This window comes from Mobula birostris, chromosome 13, assembly GCF_030028105.1.
Source record: "Mobula birostris isolate sMobBir1 chromosome 13, sMobBir1.hap1, whole genome shotgun sequence".
NCBI classification, from domain to species: domain Eukaryota; kingdom Metazoa; phylum Chordata; class Chondrichthyes; order Myliobatiformes; family Myliobatidae; genus Mobula; species Mobula birostris.
The window spans coordinates 6,963,761-6,975,079 of NC_092382.1; the positions used below are offsets into that span (position 1 = coordinate 6,963,761).

The 11,319-nt window shown below is 48.2% G+C and overlaps 1 non-coding gene across 1 annotated transcript; it reads right to left on the reverse strand.

Annotated features, from left to right (window-relative positions):
- Positions 1 to 7,088: 7,088 nt before the first annotated feature.
- Positions 7,089 to 7,160, reverse strand: trnae-cuc (transfer RNA glutamic acid (anticodon CUC)). Its single transcript has one exon. It is a non-coding gene; the product is annotated as a tRNA-Glu (tRNA).
- Positions 7,161 to 11,319: the final 4,159 nt, after the last annotated feature.

Genomic DNA, 11,319 nt, shown 5'->3' on the forward strand with positions numbered 1-11,319 from the left:
CATCCCATATTTCTGTCAGTTCAACACCAGATTACCGAGGTCCTGATTCAGTGTTACAACGCAAAATATTACATACTTCTTACAGCCTCCACGCACCCCTCCACACCACACCCTCAGAGGCTGGTCGACCCGGTGAGCTCCTACTGCAGAAAATTTAATGACAGTCATTTAATTCACCCGTATCTGGTGACGGATCTAATCGAGGGGGACGTGTATTACGCGTAATTGGTGATTACTTCAAAGTGAACTGGAATTTATGTTAGTGTACACACAAGTGCGATGAAACATCTACTTGCTGATGGGTGGGGACAGGAGGAAACGAGCCAAATGGACATGCCAAAACAGTGTATTTAGCTACGATGTTTTTGTTTCGCAACCGAGTGTCTAACGATTGATTTTGAGTAGAAACAGAGCGACTGATGTCGGTGGGTTCTACAGCTGTATGGATACAAAGCGCCTCACTTCGTTCACCAACCTACTTCCTTCAGTTAGACTGCGGACGATTTACCGCACTGAGCAGAATTCTTGCATCCAAAGCAGCACGAAGTTACGAATTTTAAGAATTAATGACACCAATTTAATGTTAATTTCTTTTATAATTGAAGAAACTGGGAGAAGTGGTATCAGTAACTGTATCGTGTCGCCATCTCTTGCTCCCTCTGCTGGACGGTCATGTGTAAACGCATGAACCATTTCCCCTCCTCAGTCCGAAGGGTGACAATACTTACGAGCCCACCAGCTTCCGACTTTGAATAAAGGGACATAAAGATCCACTACTTTTTGTTAACCAACACACATCAAAGTTGCTGGTGAACGCAGCAGGCCAGGCAGCATCTCTAGGAAGAGGTGCAGTCGACGTTTCAGGCCGAGACCCTTCGTCAGCACTACTTTTTGTTGTTGGGATGAAATATTGCTCTCTGATGGTCAAGAAAGCAGTGCGGAAAACAGTGGCCCAATGTGAACATGAAATTGGGAAATTGCCGTGTACCTCTCCCTCTCCCACCCACTGCCTTTCACACTCCTCCATTTATCAATCTTTTCATGTCTACGATGTGCCTCTCTTTCCTGTCTTACTTCCATGTCTCGCTCTCTCTCTAACACACACACACACACACACACACACACACACACGGGTACGCACATCTCTCTCCCTCTCTCTCTCTCTCTCTCTCTCTCGTTCTCTCGCTCATTTCCTTCTGACACCCATAGTTTCCTCACAAGCTGAGGCAAAAGTTTAGCGAGCAATGTCGGTGTTCGGTGAAAGTGCTGCGTGATTGGAGTGGGAATTTATGGGTATTCTTCTACAAGACAGCGGGGGTAGAGTGTAGGGGAGGGGGTGTGAACTGCTGATGAAATATCGGGGAGAACAGGAGAAAGGGCATGAAGGACTCGCGTTTTCCCAACAAACCTGTTCCCGGAACTTTGGTTCAGTGCTCCGTTAGTAGACGACCACCGTGTGAAATTCGATTAGCTGAAAAGGCTTGGATTTTGAACCAATAAACTATTCACATATTTTAATAAGAAATGCTGTCCAGCCGAGGTGGAGGGGGAGGGGGATGGTGAGATTATGACTCTGTTGCTGAACTGCGCAGACTGGTGCAAGCAGGAACGGTTCATTTCACTCACTCTACAGACTCTCCATTGCTCCCTTGGGCAGAGAGTGACCCCGCCTATTGCCTGACGCAGGCAGGTTCGCTGATCTTCCATCAATATCACCCGAGCAGGTTGTCCCTGATGCGGTGCACCGGCTGCGCACGCGCCAGTCAGCAGCCAACAACCCACAAGCCAACCCTCCTCAGATGATGTGCAACCTGCCTACTCCAATTGGTGTGTGCAGATGTCAATCTAATGTGTTAACCAATGGCGGAAATGGTTTTACCCGGGGCTTGTTCTCTCCCGCAGACCCTGACTGCTTCTGCCTCCCTTAAGTCCAGTCAATCCTGAGCAAAACTTAACAATGTCCCGTTTTTTTTATTGACATTTATATCCGTATGCATCTGTCCAAAGTTGGGGGCGTAGTCAGTACATCGAATTAAAGGCGGAAGAAAGAAGTTTATCTCTTTTCACCCACGGAGAAGGAAGAAGACTTGGTGGAGAACAGCGGAAGACTTTTAACCGGAAAGTGTGGAATGGAGAGGAGGATTGAGGGTAAGTTTGGGCCAGGATGATCTTATTGAATGCCAGGGCTGGCTGAAGAGGGCGAGAGGCCTGACCTTCTTTCTGTTGTCTGGGTGTTTAAAGAAAAGCAATAGACAGGCCTTTCTTGGGCCGGATGTTATCCCAGTGGATATAATAGGGACAGATGCTTGGAGATGACTTGTTCCCAATCTATGTCAATAGTCTGGTCGAGGAATCATGGCCGGGTCTGAAAATGGTACACAATTATATCTATCATTTGTTAATGATGCAGCATTGTATAATTTATGTTCTGCGTACTGTCTTTCTGCAATGATGTTTCCTTGTACCTGTACCTCACGGTCCCTGTGCACACGGTAATAAACTCGGCTGCACCTGACAATACTCACTGAGATTTGAGCAGATGAGTCCAGATGATGTAGGCAAACTGAGCAATTATAGTTAGAGTCCAATGTGGGCAATGTATGGTCACCCTCTCCTACAGAGAGACAGAATCTCTGAGTGTGTTTAATAGGCGAGGGATTGAGGTGCAGTGAGTAGTGATGAAGATCAAATTATACATTGTATTTATTGTAAGGAATTGTCTGTAAGACCTCGCACAGCTATTTCGGGCTTTATTGAGACTGTCTGTATGTATGCTTTATGTCTGTGTCTCTTCGAGCCTGCAATGATGTTGCAAGTTTTTCATTGTACCTGTACCTCACCGTCCCTGGGCACACAGCAATAAACCCGACTGGACCAGACAATACTCACTGAGCTTTGAGCAGCGATGATCACGTCCAGATGAGTCAAGGTGATGCAGTCAAACTGAGTGAATAGGACTAGAGTCCAATATGGGAAATGTATGGTCACCCTCTTCTACAGAGAGACAGCATCTCTGTGTGTGTTTAATCGGCGAGGGATTGAGATGCAGTGAGTACTGAAGAAGATCAAACGTGTTTTCTTGAAAATTACTGTCTGCAAGACCTCACACAGTTATTTTGAGGTTTATTGATTCTGCACATCGGATATTTTTCAAATTCATGCTCTTCTTATCTAACACATAGAACAAATCTCTCCAGGTGCAGTGGACGGCAGGTCAGGTAGAATCTGTGGACGGAAATAGACGGCACCCATTTCGGATCCACACACTTACGCTGAACTGACCGTAGAGGGTAGATGACCAGTATGGGGAGCTAAGAATGGGGCAAGAGTTGGGAAGGAACTGGAGAGTGCAGACCAGGAGGTGTGATAGTCAGCTGGATATCGGACACTCGATGTATGCCACAGTCGTCGCTGTTGCTCCTTATTGGTCCTTCATGTCGGCAATTTTGATGTGAAATCACGTCCTGATCAGGAGGTTTCTGCATGACGCAAGTTTAGGCGGTGCTGTTGACGATTATTGCATATTACAGGCGTATGTAGATCAGATAGAGATGTGAGCGGAGGTGTGGCAAGTGGATCCCAGTGCAGGTAAGTATAATGTAGTGCAGTTTGGAAATCGAATTTGCAAAGCACTTGTGCTGTAAATGGCAGGGCATGAGGGAGTGCAATTGACACGAGGGACCCAGCGGCACAAGTGCACAGTTCGCTGATTTCGGCGTCACGGGTCGATAGAATATTGAAAAGCCGTTGTCTCACCCCGGCCTTCCTGGTCCAGGGCAGCAGGAAGGAACATAAGTTGGGACATTACAATGCAGCTGTATAGCTCGTTGTTGAGGTTGTGGATAGAGTGCTATGTACAGTTTCGGACGCTGTATTAGAGAAAATATCCCGTCAAATTGGAACGAGTGGAAGTAAGTTATACAATGACGTTGTCCGGGCAGGAAGAACCAGGTTATATTAAAGGTTTGTTCAAGCTTGGCATTTGCTCATTACAATATGAGGAGAATGCGATTTAAATGATGAAAGGCAGCGATAAGGCCAATAAAAGTCTTCCCTGTGCAGGGGAGACTAAAACTCGGGAGATGGATTTAGAGTGAGAAGGGAAGATTTGAAAGGAACTTGTGCAGCAACATTTTAACAGAGTTTTGTGGATGTGTGGAATGAGCTGCCAGAAGAAGTAGATTAGGCAGGTATAACACTTTCACGAAGGCCGGGGGTTGGATGAATATGGGCCTCCCGCAGGAAACTGAGACTCGCTGGTGGTCATGATGGTTATAATTTCCTCACGACTCTTACCAGTGGGATGCGACAGTTATCATTGGACAGACATGACATGGAAGTCAATGGTAAATGAGAATGCTTGGTTACGAAGCCAAGTACCGCTCTGATCAGGCGATGGAGATACTGCCATATTGCTGAGCAATGATATTGTCTCTGACTCACTTTCCGCTTCTTCTGAGCCATGCAGAGCAGTGGAATCACGTGGTGCTTTCATCACCGGGACGAACGTGTAAACAAGAAGACTTTGATCAATCACCAGTAGTCAGAATCAGAATGGACACAGGCATGTTGACTGCCCTCTTTCTAATTAACCTGTCCGGCTGGTGCACATGTAGATGGATGGCAAATAGATCAGATGAAGAGGCTTACTCGAGCGCTAAATGGGTACAGAATATTGTCATTAAACAGTCTTTGATCCCGTTAAAACAACTTGATTAATGAAACATTCCAACAGTTCCAGGTCAGGCACCAGGAATGGTCGAATCACTCCACTCAGCAAACACAGGTTCTTCAGAGCGAAAGCAAAATGGGATCCTCTGAAGGGCCGTGGAAGAACAGTCAAACACATGGCAGATGAAATGCAGTGCAGGGAAATATATGGACATGCACCTTGGTAGATGAAGTGATAGAGTAGACATTTTTTTTTAATGGGGAGAAAATGCAAAACAAAACAGAGAGGCTAAGGGAATTGAGAGTCTTTGTGCAGGATTCCCTAAAGGTTATTCTGCAGGTTGAGTCTGTGGTGAGGAAGGCAAATGCGATGTCAGTCTTCATTCCAAACACAATACAATATAAAAGCAAGGATGTGATTTAGAGTCCTTACGAAGCACTGATGAGGCCTCACGGAGCATCGTGAGCAGATTTGCGTCCCTTATCTTAGAAAGTACGTGTTGCAACTGGAGAGGGTTCAAAGGAGGGTCATGAAAATGATTCGAGGATTGAATGTCTTCTCATATGAAGAGCGTTTGCTGGCTCCGGCCTGTGGTCATTGGAATTCAGGAGAATGAGGAGCGACCTCATTGAAACCTATGGAATGGTGAGAGGCCCTGATAGAGTGGATGTGGAGAGGACGTTTCCTATGGCGCGAGAGGCTAAGACCAGAGGACGCAGCCTCAGAATAGAGGACATCCTCTGAGAACAGAGATGAGGAGTAAGTTCTTTAGCCAAAATGGTGAATCTGTGGAATTCATTACCACAGACAAAGTCTGGCCAAGTCTGTATGCTTATTTAAGGCAGAGGTTGAACGATTCATCATTGATCAGGAAAACCGTTCAACAGACAACGCCATCTCCACCACCACCTGGACAAAAAAGACACATATGTTCGAATGTTGTTCATAGACTTCAGTTCAGTTCAACACAATCATTCCTCAGCACCTGACTGGAAAGCTGAAGCTGCTGGGCCTGAACACCTCCCTCCGCAACTGGATCCCAGACTTCCTGACTGGGAGACCTCAGTCAGTCCGGATTGGAAGCAGCATCTCCAACACCTTCACACTGAGCACGGGGGCCCCCCAGGGCTGTGTGCTCAGTCCACTGCTGTTCACTCTGCTGACCCACGACTGTGCTGCAACACACAGCTCGAACCACATTGTCAAGTTCACCGATGACACGACCGTGGTGGGTCTCATCAGCAAGAACGACGAGTCAGCACACACAGAGGAGGTGCAGCAGCTGACAGACTGGTGCAGAGCCAACAACCTGTCTCTGAATGTGAGCAAAACAAAAGAGATGGTTGTTGACTTCAGGAGGACACGGAGCGACCACACTCTGCTGAGCATTGGAGGCTCCTCCGTTGAGATCGTTAACAGCACCAAATTTCTTGGTGTTCACCTGGCGGAGAATCTCACCTGGTCCCTCAACACCAGCTCCATAGCCAAGAAAGCCCAGCAGTGTCCTTACTTTCTGCGAATGCTGAGAAAAGTCCATCTCCCACCCCCCATTCTCACCGCATTCTTCAGAAGATGTATCGAGAGCATCCTGTGCAGCTGCATCACTGCCTGGTTCGGGGAATTGCACCGTTTCGGATCGCAAGACCCTGTAGCGGTCAGTGAGGTCAGCTGAGAAGTTCATAGGGGTCTCTCTTCCCTCCATGACAGACATTTACACCACACGCTGCATCCGCAAAGCTAACAGCATTACGAAGGACCCCACGCACCCCTCACACAAACTCTTCTCCCTCCTGCCACCTGGCAAAATGTACCAAAGCATTCGGGCTCTCACGACCAGACTGTGCAATAGTTTCTTCCCCCAAGCCATCAGACTCCTCAAAACTCAGAGACTAGACTGATATCTACATCATTTATTATTATATTGTAATTTGTCCTCTACTGTGCCTATTGTGTGTTTATTATTTATTGTACTGCCCTGCGCTGTTTTGTGCACTTTATGTAGTCCTGTGCAGTTCTCTATTCTAGTGCAGATTTTATGTTGTTTTTACGTAGTCTAGTGTAGCCTTGTGCTGTCTCACATAGTCTAGTGTAGTCTTGTGTTGTTTTACGTAGCATCATGGTCCCGTTTTTACTGTGTACTGTACCAGAGGTTTATTGTCGAAATGACAACAGAAGCGAATTGATTTGACTTGGCTTCACATAAAAGGATACTGGGAGAATGGGGCTGAGTAAAAAAAATGGATCATCCATCATGAAATGGCGAATCGGCCTAATTCTACTGTATCATATGGTATTATGGTCCTGAATTAGGTGGATGTAGGCGAAACATAGACAAAAATGCTGCTGTTGTGATAGTAAGTTAATAAACACGATAAGTTACAATAAACGCAATAAATTACAGTAAGAAATATTCTAATTCCCTGACCGGGAATCGAACCCGGGCCGCGGCGGTGAGAACGCCGAATCCTAACCACTAGACCACCAGGGAAACTGCCAAAATACCACGCTCAACGATAGACAACTATCCAATAAGGAAAATGCAAATTAAATTTTAGAATATAGATAATTAAAATAAATAAATGAGTGAGCTGTACCGTCATTGAAGGTTGTCAGTGGGTTGTGGAATCAATTCAGTGATGGAGTAAGCGAGGTTATCCACTCGGGTTTATTTTCAGTGATGGGTGAGAAGGAATCAGTGTTCGTGCTCTCAATCAAGTGTCCTATTTGGGCAATAAAGTTACCCTGGCCAGTGTTGAAATGGACCTCAGTAAAGTTCAGGCAGTTAAACAGTGGCCCAAAATATCTACAGTCAAACAGGTACGGCGCTTCATTGGGTCTGCAAACTTTTATCGCCGCTTCATACAGAATTCCGGCTCTAACGCGGTTCGTACAAATGCATCACCGGGAAGACATCGGCAGGATTGCATTGGACACACGGTGCCGACCAAGTATTTTCGGAGCTAAAGCGTAGTTTCACTACTTTGGCGGTGCTGAAACAACCAAACATTGAAACATAGAAAATAGGTGCAGGAGTAGGCCCTTCGGCCCTTCGAGCCTGCACCGCCATTCGGTATGATCATGGCTGATCATCCAACTCAGAACCCTGTACCTGCCTTCTCTCCATACCCCCTGATCCCAAGTTTAGCCACACATCACAACGATTCATAGTCGAGTCGAGTCCTCTCTCAGCCCTAGTCTGCGGATAGCCGGGTGCACGCTGGTGTTTTTCTTTTCCGTTTCATGACTCCGGCCGAGAGGAATTACGATGTTGGCTACTGGGAACTTCTGGCTGTCAGGGAGGCCCTGACGGAATGACAAGACTGGCTGGAGGGGGCAGACCATCCTTTTTTTGTCTGAACAGATCGCAAGAACCACTCCTAAGTTCAGGATACAAAGAGACTCAACTCTCGCCGAGCCTTGTATGCTCTCTTCTTCTCACGGTTCAATTTCATCCTCACCTATTGTCCCGGAAACAATAATACCAAGGCCGACGCTCTCTCTTGGCAGTTCGACGCATCCGAGGACATGCCGATCCAGAGCCTGTTCTTCTTCGCTTGTGTATTGCTTCGCGGGTGATCTGGGGAGGCAGAGGTGATGCTGCATAAGAGTGGGACCACTGCCGGGGTGGGGGACCTCCCAACCGGATGTTTGTCCATACTGCGGTGCCTTCCAAAGTGTTGGAATGGTGTCACTCCTCCCGTCTGGATGGGCATCGGGGAATTCAACGGACCCTGGAGTTTATAAAGAGAACATTTTGGCGGCCATCAGTGTCCCAGGATGTCCACAACTTTGTATTTGCGTGTCCCACCTGCGCTCAGAGCAAGACCACGTCAACGTCCTGCGGTCCTGGTATGTCCACCGTCAGTGCCCCACCGCCTCTGGTCCCACCTCTATGTAGAGTGCATCACTGGGTGGACCCCACTCAATGGAAACACCACTATTTTGGCTGCTGTGGATCGATGTTGCAAAGCTGCCTACTTCATTGCCGTCCCCAAGCTCCCTTCGCCGCATTCATGGTTCAGCCTGAGTTCAGTCTTCACAGCTTTCCTCAGGACGTAACGTCTGATCAGTTCAATTCAATTCCGTTCAATTCCCAGTTTTGAAAGGTGTTCTGCTGTCTTTTAGGAGCCACAGCCAGCCTCTCATCTGCTTTCCACTCCCAATCCAATAGTCAGACTGAGAGAGTGAACCAGGAGTTGGAGAAACCCTGCGCTGCCTTGCCTCTTCCAAACTCCCGTCCTAGAGCTCCCAGTTGGTTTGGGCAGAGATCGCCCTCAATAACCTCCATTCTTCCTCCACGGGTATGTCTCCCTTTGAATGCCAGAAGGGATTCCAGCCCCCGCTCTTCCCTGATCGGGAGACTGACGTAGGAGTTCATCATTGAACAGCTGATCCAGCGCTACACGCGCCCATGGAAGCGAGCCAGGGCTTCTCTGCTGCACGCCCAGAAACAGCATTCCCGGCAGGCTGATCGGCTCCGTCGACAGGTAAGGCCATTCAAGCCAATGGAGGAGGCCTGGTTGTCATCGAGGAAAGTCGAGAGCGGCAATTTGGTACCGCGCTAAGTGGGACCGTTTGTAGTAGACAAGGCTGTCAACAAGGAGTCGGAAAGATTGCTTCTACCAGCTTTACTGAAGACCTACACAGTATTTCATGTTTCCCAGCTCAAGTCGGTTACTACCTCTCCCCTAGCCCCAGTCACCCCACCTCCCCCTTCTCCTCCCCTGGTAATTGGTTCCGTTGTCTACACGGTGCGGCGCCTCCTGGCATCTCGCTGGGCACGTGGTACTTGTGGATTGGGAAAGGTATGGTTCAGAAGAACGTACTTAGATCCCAGCGAGGGACCTCTTGAACAAGACACTCATCAGGGACTTCCAGCGGGCGTAGGGCTGTGGCGCCTCAGGGGCTGCGCTTTGTGCGGGTGGGGCGTCTCAGAAACACGGATTCGGCAGCGCAGCAGATACGGCAATAGTGCTCGTGAAGATCCAAGTATTTGCTAATTATTATTTCATTGTGATAGTATTTAACTCAATTCGTTCCGTCGAGTGCTTGTCGAGACTTGAGCACAGCACAGCACAGCAACGCTTCGCTCGCTGCTTGCATTCGTCCTTGCCTGAGAAATAGGACTGTCGAGTCAACTGATTCTGAAGACCAGCGGAATTAGTTTTATATTTAGTTGTTCTCTTCATCCGCAGTGTAGGCTTCGTTCGATTTGAGCGTTTTAGTTAACGGCCCTGCTTGGCCGTGCGTTTATTGCTTTCCTTTCACTCTATCACGGGTCGCATAAAAGTCTGTGAATTCTCGACCCGTTTCAAAGTTTCTCCCTCCGCAATTGGGCCATATCAGTACTCCGGTGACACGGACACCGGGATGTGAGATGGGACAGTGCACAGGGAGCTTCACTCGCTGTCAGACCCGGGTCTTTGGAAGGTAATATGCGGAGGACCTTTCACTCTGTGTCTGAACCTGGCCCTGTGTCATGAGACGGTATGGAAGGAGCTTCTCTGTATCTTTCACTCAAGAGTGTGGCATGGGACGCTGTGGAAGGAGCTTGATTCTGTGTCGGACCCCCCCCCCCCCCCCGAGTGTGTGATGGGACGGTGCGGAGAGAGCTTCTCTCTGTGTCATATCTCTGTGGCATCTCAACCTTTTTTTAAGAAAATGTCTTTATTATAAATTCAATGCTACAATATATACAAAGTAAATAAGACACAATTAGCAAACAAACGACATTAAATGAAAATCTTTCCATTTCTGTGCATGACAGCGCTAATGCCCCGCGATGCCAAACGGTCTTCTAGTCAACAGAGAGAAAGGCTGCCGCGGTCCCAGATTCCTGGAGCAGGTTCATCAGGTCCGGACGAGATGGACATCGTCCTGAATGGACCGGGACTGTGTAAGATTGGTCATAATGGATCTTGTAGTCTGTGCACAATAGAGAGAACGGACGCCAGTTCTTTAGCAGGCGGAAGTCTCTCTTCTTGGGCAGGATGACCACGAGAGCTGTACGCCATGACAGACGTATTTCCCCGGTGCCAAAGGTCTCCCCTCGAACAGGGGTATAGTCTACCCCCAGGACATCCTACAACGCCAGGTAAATCTCTACACACAGTCCATCTAAGCCAGAGGAATTACCCCTCCGGAGTTGCCAAAGGCCAGTGGACAGCTCCTCCCGAGTCAAGGGAGCGTCCAGGCGCACTGCGTCCTCTGGGCTGACCTTAGGCATATCTTTCCAGACCTCATTGCATGCCCCTGCTTTTGACGGATCCGGCGAAAATAAGGACCGATAGAATGAACGGACTTCTTTGTTAATTCCGTTGGGGTTCGTGATGGAGAAGCCATCGGCAGCCAGTAACCCCAATAACTGCTTTTGAACTCCCAGCCACTTCTCCAACGAGTAGAAGAAGGGTGAGCCACGGTACAAATCCTGCAGCATTTGAATCCGTGACCTCACGTACGCACCTCGGGACTGCTGGAGCTGCAGATTCCTTAATGCGTCCTTCTTCTCCTCGTATTACTGCCATAGTTGTTGGTCTCCAGTGTCGGACCAAGACGGAACTCCAGGCCAAGCAACGCTCTCTCAAGCCGCTGAACCTCAGAGACCTGCCTCTTTGTCGACCCCCTACTGTACTTCCGACATAAAAAAC